Source organism: Danio rerio, chromosome 15 (assembly GCF_052040795.2).
Source record: "Danio rerio strain M-AB ecotype USA chromosome 15, GRCz13ab, whole genome shotgun sequence".
In the NCBI taxonomy this organism is placed as follows: domain Eukaryota; kingdom Metazoa; phylum Chordata; class Actinopteri; order Cypriniformes; family Danionidae; genus Danio; species Danio rerio.
The window spans coordinates 12,244,407-12,260,858 of NC_141035.1; the positions used below are offsets into that span (position 1 = coordinate 12,244,407).

General features: G+C 36.1%; 1 protein-coding gene and 1 pseudogene across 6 annotated transcripts in view; one reads left to right on the forward strand and one right to left on the reverse strand.

The window, feature by feature from the left end:
• Window positions 1–563: 563 nt before the first annotated feature.
• LOC147840518 (uncharacterized) lies at window positions 564–15,033 on the forward strand (annotated as a pseudogene). Its single transcript, XR_015944977.1, has 2 exons — window positions 564–575; window positions 13,190–15,033. The product of XR_015944977.1 is annotated as an uncharacterized LOC147840518 (transcript).
• prcp (prolylcarboxypeptidase (angiotensinase C)) overlaps window positions 15,020–16,452 on the reverse strand; it is a 107,751-nt gene continuing 106,318 nt past the window's right edge. For all 5 annotated transcript variants that reach the window (XR_015508491.1, XR_015508493.1, XR_015508492.1 and 2 more), the window contains one exon: window positions 15,020–15,552. The gene's annotated coding sequence lies outside the window, so the exon portion shown is untranslated. The remainder of the gene's footprint in view (window positions 15,553–16,452) is intronic.

Consider the following 16,452-nt stretch of genomic DNA (forward strand, 5'->3'; position numbering starts at 1 on the left):
CTTGGCTTGCAGTGAATACTGAAAAAGGATCCAGCACTGGGAGTTTTATAGGGGTCCAAACAGATCCTGATTTCAGTGAAAGCACTTAAAGGACGTAGCTCTGGTTTAGGCTTAGAAAGAAAACACTTTATGTGTGTTTATAGAGAGATTACCAGCAGTCAGGCTTATATCAAGCATAATTTTTAATGTTGGATTTATTTAAAACAAATAGTTTGGAATCAACGATTTTCCAGATTATTGCAAAAAGCCTTTTGGAAAAAAATAAATAAAAATTAAATCCATACCCCATCTCTTTTTTGAGTTCAGATAAATAGTAACTAATGTTAGTCAGTTCAGTTGTCCTTCATCTGACCTGAATCTGATTCTGACCAATAAACTGTACTTTCCTATGACGTTAAAATTAGCATCTAGCAGTTCTACCAAAGTTTTTTTTTTTTTTTTATCACACTCCTTGCTTTTTATATGTTGTCAATTCCCATGACAATGAACAGTTTTTGCCCTACCCTCTTTGCTCTCTCTGAGAGGTTTTCCTGTGAATTTCTTATTTCTTTCCCACCCCATAAATGCATTTTAAGGTGAGGTAGTGAATCATTTGGATGTTGGAAAGGGTGGAAAGAAGGAGAAAGTCGAAGCGCTTTTGAAAGAGGGGGGCCATTGAGAGTGTTATTATCATGTAAATTGTCATGAAGAAAAGAGACAGTGAAACTGATAGCAGTGATCTAATTATCTGTAGCCCGGCTCAATCCCCGGTGCTGAATGGAGGTCCCAGAGAAGCTGCCATGGCCTCACAATAAACTTTTTTTTTTTTTTACCACAATAAAAAACAGCAACAGTGTAAAAACAAGTTTTTTTGTTTGTTTTAACAGGGCTTCACATTAAAGTTAGGCTACTTTAAGCAGCTAATTTAAACCATGTTGATATTTGTTCCCCAACCACAGATTAAAAGTGACCACTGTGATATTTTTATTCTCTTTTGTATTCTTTAATTGGGTTATGAGAAAAGCAAATCTAAAATTTCCATTTTTCCAGCAGGAATTTCCTATAATACTTTAACTTCTGGAGAAGGTCTTTATTTGTTTTATTTCAGATAGAATAAAAGTGCTTTTGATTTTTCAAAATCCATTTTAAGTTCAATATTATTAGCCCCTTTAGGCTATATTTTTTTCAATTAACTACAGAACAAACCATTATTATGCAAAAACTTGCCCAATTAAACTATATACGAATTACCAACCTACGTCACACATGATTAGTCCCCGGTTGAAATAGCAAACATGTTGTGTTGTGCGGTAGGATGCCAAATTCGAAAGTCCAAAAATAGAAAACTTAACTTTTACCGTACACCACACGGCTTTAATGACAACGGCAGACGTCTTTGGCTAAAAGGAAGCTGAATAAAATGACAACCTAATTAGAAATGCTGGACTCTGCAGTTCACATGTTATATCAGGTAAGTTAGTTTTAGTTAGTTATTCACACATTAATTCAGTGACAACTTGAGACACACTTCCTATACGGTTCACCACAGCACTTTGAATATTCGGTCTGAAATAACCTGCAATTGTGATTTGAAAACAACATTAACACTTTTTATTTGACCGTGAACAATTTTGTACTTTGATAGTCATTGGCTGCTAATATGATTTCGCTATTTAGAGTTTGCAAATATTAGTTTTATGAAATTATATTATTAAGGAGAAAGTCTGAGTGTGCAAATATAAAACCAACTTTACTTCTATGTGTAAGTTCACATTCCCTGCCGTAGAGGTGTAGTTCGTTGTCAGAATGCAGTTGTTTTGCTTGTTAATGATTACCCAGGCCTTATACAGTTCCGTCTACTTTCCTTGTCTTTGGCTAGGCAGAACCTCGACTTTTAGCTCTACATATTGTTGAATCAAGTAAACATGGAACATTATTTCTTGCACATGAACAAACAGAACAAAATTGTTGGCATCCAAAGACTTGTAGGCCTTTAACTTCTCTCTTGTTAAAACACTTGAAGCTTCAATGAGATTATATATTTAGGGCTGGATGCTTGGTCATTTCGTGCTATCGCAAATGGACCTGTCAGGCCAACGCCGCTTACTTTAACGTTAATTTTGCAGTATCACTGTGCTTGTCACTGGGTGACAAGCTGTTTTAATTCGCTGAAAGCATTATGTAAATAATATATATAATATTCAATCAATATATCTTATTTCCAAGACAACAACAAACTCTGTACCACATCGGATGTCATTCCCTCGCTGTAAATACTAGCGCTCCCATTTTTTTTTTCTGCCACCTTCCTGCGTGCACATCCTGAATGTTTACAAACATGGTAATTTATACTAGTATCTTCTAGTAAAATAATTAGTAAATAGTATGTACTATCATCATGGCAAAGATAAAAGAAATCAGTAATTAGAAATTAGTTACTAAAACTATTGTGTTATTATGTTTTTATTATATTGTATTAGAAATTTGTTAAAAAAATCTTTACTCCATAAATCAGAAATTGGGTTGGGCATATAGTATAAGTCAGAATTATTATCCTTCCTAATTCATTAGCCCTAAGTTATTATTGATATTTTTTTCCCAAGATTTCTGTTAAACGAAGAGAAGATTTTAACACTATTTTACTAGATTTTTTCAGGACACTTTTATTCAAAAGCTCAAAGGCTATTACAACATTCAAAAGCTTAACTAGGTTAATTAGGTTAACTACATAGACAGGTTAGGGTAATTAGGCAAATTATTGTATAACAATGGTTTGTTCTGTTCACTATCGGGAAAAAATACCTTAAAGGGGCTCATAATTTTGACCTTAAAATGTTTTTTTAACAATTGAAAAATACTTTTATACTAGTCGAAATAAAACAAATAAGACTTTCTCCAGAAGACAAAATATCATCAGACATACTGTGAAAATTTCCTTGCTCTGTTAAACATAATTTTGGAAATATTTAAAAAAGAAAATCAAAAGGGGGTAATAATTCTGACTTCAACTGTGTGTGTATATGTGTGTGTGTGTGTGTGTGTGTGTGTGTGTGTGTGTGTGTGTGTGTGTGTGTGTGTGTGTGTGTGTGTTTATTATCATGTTTGTGAGAAAGAAAGAAAAATATTCAGGACAAAACATTTAACATCAAACTCCTGGTCTTTTTCACTCAGCCTTTTCTCTTACGGAGCCTAATTTTGGCACAGTGACATCACCACACTCATGGCTGATATTTTCTTCTCTCCCCACACAGAGCTTTTGTATGTGCTAGTCATTCACATTTAAGGGCTTGACGCACTAATTCCGGAAACAAGTTTCTATGGCCACATTAAGGAAAGGGATCAAAGAGGACAAGGAATAGAATAGTGACCAAAAAAATGAAAGAATTGCTTAAAAGATGCCAAGAAGTATCCTAAACTCTTGCAAAAGTTGCCAAATGAATCAGTCTATTCTATACTGGCCAGATAATGCATGAGATTAAAAGTAAGTAGATGGCATGATTTTTTGCCTAATGGTTTGTCAAATGATAGTAATGATAATACAACTTAACATTTTCATTATTGCAAAATTAAAAGTTCTGTTGAAAATTGAATAAATATGTTTGAGATTTACTAAAATTAAGATTAAAATGAAAAAAAAAAAAACTAAATTAGATTTCTAAACCCAATAAAGTATCATATGCATGAATGGAAATGAAAATATTTCAGGTCAGATTGCTTGTGAAAAACTAATTATAAGGAAGCAAAAGCAATCAACAAGGTCAAACTAAGTTGAGCAAACTCTGCAGGGAGAAAAACAAATGAGACAAGGGAACAACATTCATCTTCCTGCTTTTGATTCACATCCATGAAAAGCTGCTTAAGCAAACGGACACACTACACACTCTGCCCTCAACCAAGAGAATTTACAAACTCAGCACCCACACTTTTTTAACCCCATTTTCCTTGGACTCCCTGCCCCCCACACCCTGTCCATGCTCTTCAGCCCAACAGTGGCTTACACACACATATACCTAGTGATTTGCATGGTGTAAGTATAAGTAACACTACATTCAGTGCTATCATCACATAAGAAGAAAAGATGTTTAATTAGCATGAATTAGAAAAAAAAATACAATAGTGTTGAAAACCCCTGCCAATTACCACTGATGTTTGATTACATTTAAATGTTATATTTATTTTAAGGTTCTTCATAATGGAAACCAAAGATGTTGTGTCACTGTTTTCATCTACTCTGTAAAAAGTGGTTAGTTTGCTTTACCTAAAGTGAATAAACCCCTTATAAATTAATTAAACTTTGCACAATTATATATAAAAAATGTTAGTCAACAGTTCCAAGATACAATGCGTTAACTTTTGATTTGGTAAATATATAAAAGTAGTAATTTTCATGTATTAGGTAATGGTATCAAAGAGCATGGAATCACCAAGAGGCGACATTTGGGTGAGAGTGAGATTTGGGAAACAGCCAGTAGATGGTGCGGCGGCCATTTTGGAATGAAAATTCCAGTAGAATAACAGCATATTATTAGTCTCTAAAATAAACTATTAAAAGTGCTGGTGATTGTGATAGTAATTGTTGTATTTCTGTCTTTCAGGATGTATCTCAGCTTTAATGTGCCATCATGAAAGCAATAAGATCCAATGGACAGCCGATCGCTTTTACTCCAAAATGGCGGAATCCGGGGCTCTTGCCTGGCACTGCCGTTGCAACGGAACGTTCAATTGAGTGTCGCCTCTTGGTTATTCTAAACTCTATGATGGTATGATATTTATAATTGATAACATCGCAAGTGTTATTAATAACGAAGAGGGAGCTGACATTACAGAACATTATTCTTTTTTTTTAATAAAACCGCTTAGAGGCTTACAGCATTCACTGCATGGTAAAGCCTATTAGAATATACTATTTGATTTTTTAATTTTTTAAATTGACGGTACAATAAGTGATTGTCTTTTTAAAAGGCTTTAAATTGATGTTATATGGTCTTTGTCGCCATCTTGTGGTGGTAAAAATGTATTGTCAAATGGCAAAAAAGTTAATGCAGTTAATGTTTATAATATACAAAACATTTATATAATATATTATTTTAAATAAAGTGTCATTTATTAAGCATTGACATGTAACAAACAATAATTTAAAAGTGCTAAAGTAAGTAAATCAGTTAAAAGATTAACTATCAAGTTTCCATTCAGAAAAAAATTATATTAGGTTAGAAAACTTGCAGTCGAATTTATTTGCTTTGGAGTAGATAACTGATCTCTGTGACCAAATATTGTCTTTACATTTAGCCTAAACACACAGGAACACACAAGTCTGAAACAGGACAAGGCAACATATGATGAAATACAATGACAAACTGGCACAGGACAGCAGACATGAGGGGATTATAAACAGAAGTAAATACACAAACAGTGTACATACAAACACACAAACAGATGAACATAATTAACTAATAATAATAAGTTAACAAGGAGGGTGGGACTAGACAATAGACAGGAGAGCACATGACACAGAGACAACACAAGCCATGCGCTCACAAAAAACAAGACTAGAACACGCAGCCAATGAGATAACTCATTAACTGCGTGTTCATGACAACACAAGCATGCGGTGCATGTAAACACGCACCACGTGCTAAACACAACACCAACAGAAGACTGAACGCAAGACACAAGTACACGATGAATGAAAACACTCACCGTGCACTCACACACGCAGCGTGCATGTTTCATCCCAGTGCCGACCAAAACCAAAACCAACTGGACTGAGACGCTGGAAATGAAACACCACGCTGCAGACAGACAAACGTGAACACCCGGAAGGGAGCGCGCACCTGCAAACACGCAAAGACCTTACGCACCCGCAACAAGCGGGGACGCGCACGATCCTTGCGCGTGCACAAATAGCGATTATACAGAGGCACACAATGACAAAACAAGTGCTCGACCCAAGAAAACTCGAGCCAAGCACAACAGGACAGGACTAGACAGAGCTAGTGTCCAGACTCTGCCACCAAAACGAGAACTTACAAGACCAGAAAGTGGCAAAACCATGACAATGACAGGTTGCTATCAAAAATCACCCCCAAATATTTGACTGAAGATGAGGACTAAACTGAAAATCCATCAAGTTAGACAGTAGCCGCGTCTCCACTACCGCACCTAAAGCGAGCGAGCCAAGGCCAGACGCATTTCCACTGTCACTTCCGGGGCCTAATTGGGCCAAAACGGGGCTTTCTCGGGGCCAGCGGCTGGCCTTTTTCGGCCCGCTGAATACCTTGGGACAAAAAGGGCCAGCTGGGGCTTCAGGGGCGGAGTGAAAGGAGAGACGGACACTAATTTTCCGATTGCACACGAGTACATGCGCCAAACACATAAACAAATAAATAAATAAGGGAAAGAAAACATCTAGCCTTATAGGCTGGGGTCTTTTTGCTTATAATCTTCCTTTTGTTACCCTTTTAAATATAAGGCTGTTGCATAAACTGTATTATAGTAAAGTTTTAATTTATTAGTGACATTCTTTGCTGCATCCTCCTTAATCTTTCAATAAAGCATAATAATCTTTACACCATATTAAAGACACAGCAGACAGTAAAGGTTTTTCTCGAGTTTTTGTCAAGTTTTAAAGGTATGTTTGTGCGGGTTTAGATGCCTGAAAGTGTGTGTGAGACCGAGCAAAAAAGCGCTCCCTTCACAGCTCTGTTGATGTCGCAAACAGCTTCTCTCTTTTTTTTAACTTTTTTTATTTTGGAGATAATACACAATATGAATACAGCAAAAAGACATAAAACGCTACAAATTACGTATCCACTTTTGCAGACTCAAAACAATAGTGCTATGTCTTGATAAAATAGTTTAAGTTATATTGAAATAATTTAAAGAATTACAAATATCAGATATAATAAAATCGCATTAAATAAATAAACCAGTATAAATCAAACAAAAGCCAGCTATAGCAATCTAGGTATAAAACATAAATCAAAAAGGTTTTAAAGCCATATTAAGCTTTCATTTTACAAAGGCCTATCTGAAATAAAAGATTTTAAATAATTTCTAAAAACAATAAACACCGGAGAGGGTTTGAAATATTATTTTTAAAGTATTTTGATATGATGATATTAATTAAATCGTGCAAACAGAGCATTTTTTGGGTGAAAGCAGAAACTATCTTTTTTCTGTCCTGCGCAGCGCCGCCTTAAAAACGCATCGGGGAAAACTGCAAACACAAAATGTGTTCTGTGTCCTCAAACAAGTGTTTATGTTTTTATATGGTGTGGTAAAATTTAAAAATGAAATTTACATGAAGAGCTTTATTAGTGAATAGCTGCTGAGCGCAATGAAATATAGGCTTTATTACTTGCTCTTATGTGCTGAAGTACTTAACACTTTCCTTAAGATCGCAGAATAATGCAACATCTTTAAATAAAGGTGAATCACCTAATAAGTGTCATTTAGCCCATAAGGAAAAATTATTATGTTTTTAGGTCTTTCCGGAGCATTTGGGCTAAATGTTTGACAGCTTCTATCTAAATTAGGATGTAATAAAATACATTTTCTACCGAGTTATTAAAGGAGAATTTCTGTGTGATATATTATGGATTGTGCGCTCCCTGTGCTGGCGAGACACCTCAATGTTAGATGCCAACAGTGGGTCGGCGAGTAAATGAATATGATGAATAAGAACACACAAGCCTATGCGTATAGACATGTCATGTTCTGCTGTACAGTATCGTGTCATTTGTTTGTTTTGGTTGTCTTCATTTTAATGATTTCGTGATGATGTGATGTGTGCTTGATCTGCCTGATTCCCGCTGAAGTGGGTGGGTTGTGTGACGTTTGGATTCGCGGGACGTTCTGGGGGCGGGGTTTGTGATGCGCTGCGAGCTACTAGTGTCACGGTTGCAGGTTTGTGCAAGTACACCCGTCTGCAGCCCGCAGATCGGGGCGGGGCTGAATACGGGGCGGAGCTGAATGTGCAGCCCCGCCCATAAATGGGCGGGACTAAACATGTCACTCCGCCTACAAGTCTTTCATTGGTTCACAGAAACAGACGTTGATGTAATGTATGCTTTCGATTCCGGTTTTCATCTCTGCATGGTAAGTACACATCTTCTGTCATGTAAATGGTCAAATTATAGTCCAGTACACCTCACGTTTTATGTGTCATTTATTTAAAGGCCTTTAAGGAGATATGAAGTTTTAAAGCCTTAAAAAAAAGTTTTCTGTGTTAGGGTTGGCGTTTTCCAGGTTGATCGTACAGTTGGTGGTTTTATTCACTTAGAAGAATAATGTAAACTTTAAAGAGTTTTGAGCAAAACAGTCCATCACATGAAGTTTATTAATATCAAAGATAACAAAATATATTTTTCTTTGTGGCATGTTCTCTAATTTATATACTCTGGTAATGTTAATGCTAAATATGTACAATATAAAACTTGATTCTTAACTTACTGATCTATACTACATTCTGTTTGCAGATCATTGGCATTGATATATAGTCATCACTATGATTCCTTAGGAGCATATTCTCTGTTTTATTTTATTTTACCTCAGTTCTTTTTCTCTCTTTTTGTTTTAATAGATTTGTGCATTAAATAATTTTTATTTTTATTTTTATTTACACTTCATGTTCTCTTTTTTTTGTTTACTTTATAACCCATGCATGAAACTTATGCAAAGGGGAATGTGAGGAGGGGGCATGCCTAGTACAAACATATTTAATTCTTTGAGTTTAACTTTAATATACTGTATGTTAAGCGACATGTTGATGATTGTTGGTTATTTTGTACAGATGCCGCCTGAGATCCTGCAGTGGATCCTACTGAGAGTTGTCACACAGGATGGTGATGGGACATTTCTGCAACTCTCACTGACATCCAGGACCTTCTGAGCCATTGTCATTCATTCATTCATTCATTCATTCATTTTATTGTCGGTTTTGTCCCTTCATTAATCCAGAGTCACAACAGCGGAATGAACCGCCAACTTATCCAGCAGGTTTTTACGCAGCGGATGCCCTTCCAGCCGCAACCCATCTCTGGGAAACATCCACACACACATTCACACACACACTCATACACTACAGACAATTTAGCCTACCCAATTCATCTGTACCGCATGTCTTTGGACTGTGGGGGAAACCGGAGCACCTGGAGAAAACCCACGCGAAGGCAGGGAGAACATGCAAACTCCACACAGAAACGCCAACTGAGCCGAGGTTCGAATCAGCGACCCAGCAACGTTCTTGCTGTGAGGTGACAGCACTACCTACTGCGCCACTGCCTCGCTGAGCCATTGTCAGTAATCCAAAATTCAAGAAGCAGGGTGTGTGTGTGTGTGTGTGTGTGTGTGTGTGTGTGTGTGTGTGTGTGTGTGTCTGTGTACACATGATAAAGAGTACAGAATATGCCAAGCACTTTTTACTGCAGATTGTTACTTTAATGCTGTGGTGGAATTTCCCTGTAAAAAATATATAATTGTTTTTATGTTTATTAAAGATAATAATCACAAACTGCTGTATCTTAAATTATTATTAATATTTTCTATAAATTGTCAGTCTTCCTTTTGTACGTGTGCATGTGCATACACAGATGTTCTGTAGGTGAGACATCTGACATCTAAAAAACACAGATCTGCCAGATTTTTACTTGAACCGAGAAAGAGGGACTTTCAACTGACTGTATTGCTTTGGTGTTGGTGTTTTTACTGAAGATGAAGTTGGTATTTATTTATCAGGATTTGTCAAATAAAAAAATCAGAAGTTTACACGAGTGCTGCACTTATTAATGTCAAATTTATTTTCATTAATTTGTGTCCTGATAGATAAGTAATAAATAAAACTGGCCGTTTGTGCCACACTATTAATATAATATTAAGTGTATTTAATATTCTAATTAAAAGAAATAGAATAACAATGTTGTACGTGACTCTTAATAACCAAACAAAATCATTATAAAAAATATTTTTAAAGATCTACAGTGCAGAAATGGATCCAGAAGGGTTGTTAGAAAGTGGTATTAAAGTATTTACCCTGTATTTACAAATAATACAAAAATAAAACCAAGAAGACTGCATTTTAATTCAGTAGTATTAGATTATGAAATTATTAGTAACTTATTAATTAAATTGTAGAACAGATATTAAAACCACCCAGTAGGTGGCAGCAGAGCACTGTCTTCATTCAAATAGAGAAACTGAACAAAACTTTAATGGATTAGTAAATAATAAATAATGAAATTGATTGCATCCATAGATGACACACCATGTAATATGAAAAAAATTAATAAAAATTTTTACTCATGCTGGAACATTTACATATAACAGATAATATACGTTTATATTCATAGCAGCGTCAAAGTAAAAATAAATCCATTATATGATGAAATAATCTGATTTAATAAGTAAAAAGGTTACAAACATATACTTCCCTTAATAAATAATAGCTTATCCCTGCTCTTAATAAAACTCAAAGCAGTGCAGTATTGAAAGAGAAACAATTGGACACATGCCCAATATTTTTAATAGTATAATTTTAAAATTTTCAATTGTAAATTTTCCAGAGAACTCTCCCATTCAAAGGGAAAAAATTAAACTGAACTAAAAGCACTGCATTTTTATTTATTTATTTTTTCAGACTCCACCTTTATTTGCTGTAAATATGCAATATGCATTTGCATTTTGAAGCAAAATAATAAAGCATTAAAATATTAGAACTAAAATCACTGCGTTTCTGAAGTGACACCATTGTGAAAAAGAGTCTTTTGAGTCTTTTGTAATATTTTTTAGCAGGAAAAATACCATTATGAAATTCACATAACTGTTAACATAATTAACATATAAAACACTCATCAAGAATGCCCACTTTTGTGCATTTTTGTGTTTATTAACAATAAAAACAATATTTAAGAAATTGTACATGCATTTCCTGTTTACTGACACCACGTAGTGGGCATTCACTCTATTGCGTTTCCACTAACCAATGAAATTACAGGTGGGCGTGGCTGAACATGCAGCCCCGCCCCACATTCATCCCCGCCCAGATCTGCGGGCTGCAGACAGGGGCTTCTCGGTTTGTGCGCTTTTCCGGAGTGTCTGTTTGATCATGTTGGTTTGTTTTTGTTCTCCTCGTGTATTTGTTTTGATCACGTGTGATGACGACACTCAGCTGGCTTGATGAGCCCGCCAGCTGAGGCTCATATTTGGGCCTATATATGGGTCACGTTTTCTGTGTGTCTTTGTCAGTTCGTTATGTGTGCTTATGGTGTGCTGTTCTGTCTGTGTGCTTAGGATCTGAGGACTAATTTCTGGACCCTGTTTCCCGTCTGATTCCTGCCCGATCTCTCCTAGCACTAGCACCACATTCACTACTTGATTTTTGTTTTGACTTTGTGAATAAATATTATTTTGTTAAACTCGCACTTGGATCCCCCTGAACATTCTATTATTCGTGACAACTAGCCCGACAGTGGAAACGCGACATGATTTTTGGCTAGGGCTGCTCGATTATGGGAAAAATCATAATCACGATTATTTTGGTCAAAATTGTAATCACGATTATTCAAAACGATTATCAGTTGAAGTCAAAATTATTCATCCTCCTGTGAATTTATTTTTATATATAAATATTTCCCAAATTATGTTTAACAGAGGGGTTTTTTTTTCTCAGTATTTCCTATAATATTTTTTTCTTCTGGAGAAAGGCTTATTTGTTTTGTTTCAGTTAGAATAAAAGCAGGTTTGAATATTTTGAAACCTATTTTAATAGCTTGATATTATTAGCACATTTAAGCAATATATATGTTTGATTGTCTGCAAAAGAAACTACTGTTATACAATGACATGTCTATTTACCCTAATTAAGCCTTTGAATATCACTTTAAGCTGAATACTAGTATTTTGAAAAATATCTAGTAAAATATAATGTGCTGTCATAGCAAGTATAAAAGTAATCAGTTATTAGAAATTAGTTATTAAATCTGTTATGTTTAAACTGCGCTTTAAGCATCTTCACTGTATTTTTGATTTTATTATTGATTAATAATGAAAACAGTCAGCAGCAGGAATATCGCCCGCTCACTTTAAGAATAGTGCGGCTCTGATATGGTTTCTATTTCTCGTGTCTTTTGATTCTCAACTTGTTTGTTTATTGCACAAATGAGGGTTAATATGAATAATCACTAAACACCACGTCTAACACAAGTGTGCATGTATTTCACCATTAAAGTGCTCACATTAAGATCGCGTTAGATGTGTGTGTGCTCTGCTGCCAGAGGGTAAGCGCGGCGCGCGCACAAACACACACACGCTACCTGTCTGAAGCTAAGCACGGCGCGCACACACACACAACAGCACGTGCTCTTTTGCGCTTTTAAAAATATGAATGATGCGCATCCCGTGCTGCAAAAGTTACATTACAGCACATGCTTTTAGTCATTTTCACGTGGAACTGAGCTTTGCAGAGGCAAAGAGTTTTCACACGTGTACAACTGAAAAGGGGGCGTTACGTGATGGAATAATCGTTTATCTCGATTAATGGCTTTTCATAATCGTCACAAGCCGAAATCGAAATCGGATTTTCGATTAATTGCACAGCCCTAATTTTGGCCCAACTACTCAACCTTCTGGGCAATTGGCCGGACCTGATAAAAGCCCTGGCTCGCACTGGCCCGACAGTGGAAATGCAGCTAGTGTTCTAGGTTTTAGCGTGTGAGGTTTATGGGTCCAGTTAATAGGCTAGAGCCAGCCAATGAAATGGGACGTCAGCACACAAGGCAGCTCGCACTGATTTTGGTTAAATATTGATCTATCTTTAATTTCATATGGTTCCTTTACAATCCATTGCTTTTTGTGTGGTGTGAAAATCACTTACAGTGTGTTTTAACCATGCAGCAAAGAGCATTGATTTTGAACAAACCAGATCGAAGCGCAGTATTTTATGTTCAGGGGACAAGGTTTATTGGCTTTACTTTGTGACTCCCACATATCTTGTTTATACTATTACACCTCATAATTAAGCATCCCAAGCTTAGCGTGCGTTGATGTTTTACTAGTTATCATGCCCCATACAACATCCATCTGAAAATACTAAAGCTTAATAATACATGAAAAGGAAAATCTTAGATACAGTCAAGATGTAGATATATCTTTAGAAATATTTTAAAAACGTATTGATGTAATTTTTAAAACAAAGTATATTTCTGTCTTTCAGGAACTGTTGTTAAACCATTTATTGCAACAGCTTTGTAATCGCCTGACCCTCTGGCTGGAACGTATCCCACTTGACATAGACTTTCTAGACTTTACATCTGCCCAGGAGCTAGTCATTTTTAGTGCCATCCCACATCAGACTCCCCTTGTGCATGAAGTGTATGATGGACTTTATCGGGTACAACTAATGGCTGTAACCAGCACTAACAGTGATTCACATGTCATAGATTGTAAAGAGAAATAAACAAATGGCCGTCCATGGATTTTACTATCTGAAGGTTCTGTATCCCAACTGCTTTCTTAAGGATTTCCTGTGACATGTTTTGCAAGGTTGCTCGGGGTGTCAAGGTTCACAATTCATAGACGGATGGTGGAATGGGATTTGTCTGTGAAGTCAACCTACAGCAACATAACAGATGCAGACCTTGATTCACTTGTGGCAAAAATCCACACAAGCAATCCCAATGCAGGTTACAGAATGATTATAGGACTTCTGAGAGTACAAGACCATCGAGTACAATGGGATAGAGTTCGTAACTCAATGCATCGTGTTGACACTCAGGCATTGTTTCCAGGATGTCACAGTTAGAATGTGTGGTTAGAAGAACATACTCTGTCCCCAGTCCAAAGTCCCTAATGCACATCGACACAGACCACAAGTTGATAAGGTAAGTTAAGCATATACATTACATTTATTATGTATTGTATGCTCAGTTCAGAAATGTGACAGAAATGTACTTATTCAAGGTATAACATCATATTTTTTTATACATTTTTTTTTTTTTAATACCTCCCAGGGTCTGGGGTGATTACAAAGGGGAGAACGTAGACGTGGCCTGCCTTGTGTTTTCTGTCTGTGGAACAGGGAGAAGTACCTTCATCACAGGTAAAAGTCTTCACAATCAGGTTAATATTACATTATTTATTTAACCCTTGTGCACTGTTCGTTCAGGGTGTCTACTGGGGTTAAGGGAATCTACAGACCCAAACAAAAATAGTTGTTTTTAATCAATCACCTTTGCTTGTATTATAGAGTTGTTCAGTTTATACATAAGAATGTTTTTGCAATAACGGTATGGCACATTGTGTGCACACAAAATGTTACCAGATATATTATATTAGTTATAATAACTTTATGTTGTAGCGATCCTATCCTAAATATTTATTTAAAGGCTGACCACTTATACTTCATTTGTAATTTTGAAATACTTATTTTGTATTCTTTTGCCTAAAACAGAATCAAGTGATTGTGGCGGGAAGTGTTCACTTCTGTTACCTACAACTTTTCCCATGTTCTGCACCAGCTGGAAGAGCATGGACATCTTAATCTATCCAGCAGTCTTCACATTTTCTGCTATCACTATGCCTTCATCCCACGTCTCCAGACCTATCTCAATACATGTACAGATGGATGGGACAAACATCCCATTTCAGCTGAGGGCAACCTCTCTCCTTATCAGCTTTGGCAACTTGGGCAGCATAATATTCATAAGACTGTGACGAGGTAGGCACTTGCTTTTATCTTTTTTTTTTTCAATTCAGACTTTTTCAAATAACTAATTTAAAATTTCTAACAGATTCTACAAATTCCACAAATAGACTGGGAAGCAGTCGTCTTGTCAACAGTGACACAAATTCTGGCATTCAGGTTCGTGAAAATGACTGTCCACTTACCTTTGAGAAACTTAACCAACATTGGGTTCACAGCTACCTTTGCTGTGAACCCAATGCAGACATCAGAAAATTTTGTAGCAGATGTTAACGTTGCTACACTCGACATGCATAGCATTGGTTATATGTAGTTGACATTACAAAATTACTCAAAGAACAATTTGTCTTAAGATTTTATTTTGTTTGAACTGTTACAAAAAATAAATGTAATCATTTTAATCAGTATTTTGTCTTGCTACAACTGTAGCTGCCTCAATAAATATCTTGACATGACAATCAAAAATTTTAACACAGTATAAACCGTTTCACTTATTTAACATTACTTAAGAAGACTCTAATATGTGAAAAATGCTGTAACATCTAAAACACATTCATGAAACAATTTTTGCTATAAGTAAAGCATAAAACAAAAATGTCTTGATGTTTGAAATAACTTTCAGGTAATCATCTTCAATAGAAAACAGTAGATGTAAATTCATACAAGGCCAAAACCAACATCACTGGTGGCAATACAGCTTTCCAGGTGTTTTCTGAACTGGTCAAATGTTGTGAAATGAGCTGGTAGATGAGTAATGCAAAAACAGGTGGAGGATGTAGGATGTTCTGCCTGTAACACCTTCACCTCCTTGTCCTTCATAGGCAGCTCCCAGCCCACCCAGAATTTCACCAGCTGCTTCAATTTGCACTGATCAGCTAAAAGTGGAACAGATATAAAGGAAACAGAAGAAGGTTATCAAAACACTGATTTAACAAAATGTACGCAAGTTCATGTAAACATAATATTAATCAGTAAGTTCATGTAAAGACAATATTAATCAGTAATAGAGACATTTTTTTCTGTAAATTGATTTGCATCAGTACAAGGCAGCCCGTTTTGCTTGGTTTCGAAGAAAGGTCAAAAGACTGTGTACCATCAAACTCCTTCCATCTTTATCTTTTTTCCCGGTTGCTTATCAAATCAGTACTATCACACTCTAAGGGCCCTATCATACACCTGGCGCAATGTGGCACAAGGCGCTCTGCGATAGTCTTTGGCTAGATTCAGCTTGGCGCAAGAGTAGTTTTGAGGCGTTGCGCTATGCTGTTTAAATAGCAAATGCATTAGCGCTCAAATGTGCACCCATAGGCATTCTGGTCTAAAAAGGAAGGCATTCTGAGGCGCACTGCTGGTTAGTTGCTATTTTGAGAAACTATAATAGATTTTTCATTAGACCAAAACAAACCCGGTCTAAACTCCAGCGCAGAGTTGCGCCTCGCTTACACACTGCTTAATACGCACAAGAACGCAATAGGCAAATATCACATATTAAGGATATATATAGGATATTATAAGAATAGATATAGGATATAAATATAAAAGATTAAAATATTACAAAACATTATTTTCTAGCCTACGTAAATATGAAAAACGTTTGAGGTTACAGAAGTTACCCTTCGTTCCCCGAGGAAGGGAACGGAAGTGCCATAGTGTGGATTGATTGAAATCCACGAATGGGAGGATTCGGATCAGAAGCCGCTTGTCTGGAGAGAATTGAACGGGCCAATAAAGGAAATGAATTGGCAGCTTAAGCTTGCGCAGGTGTGCTGCATCGC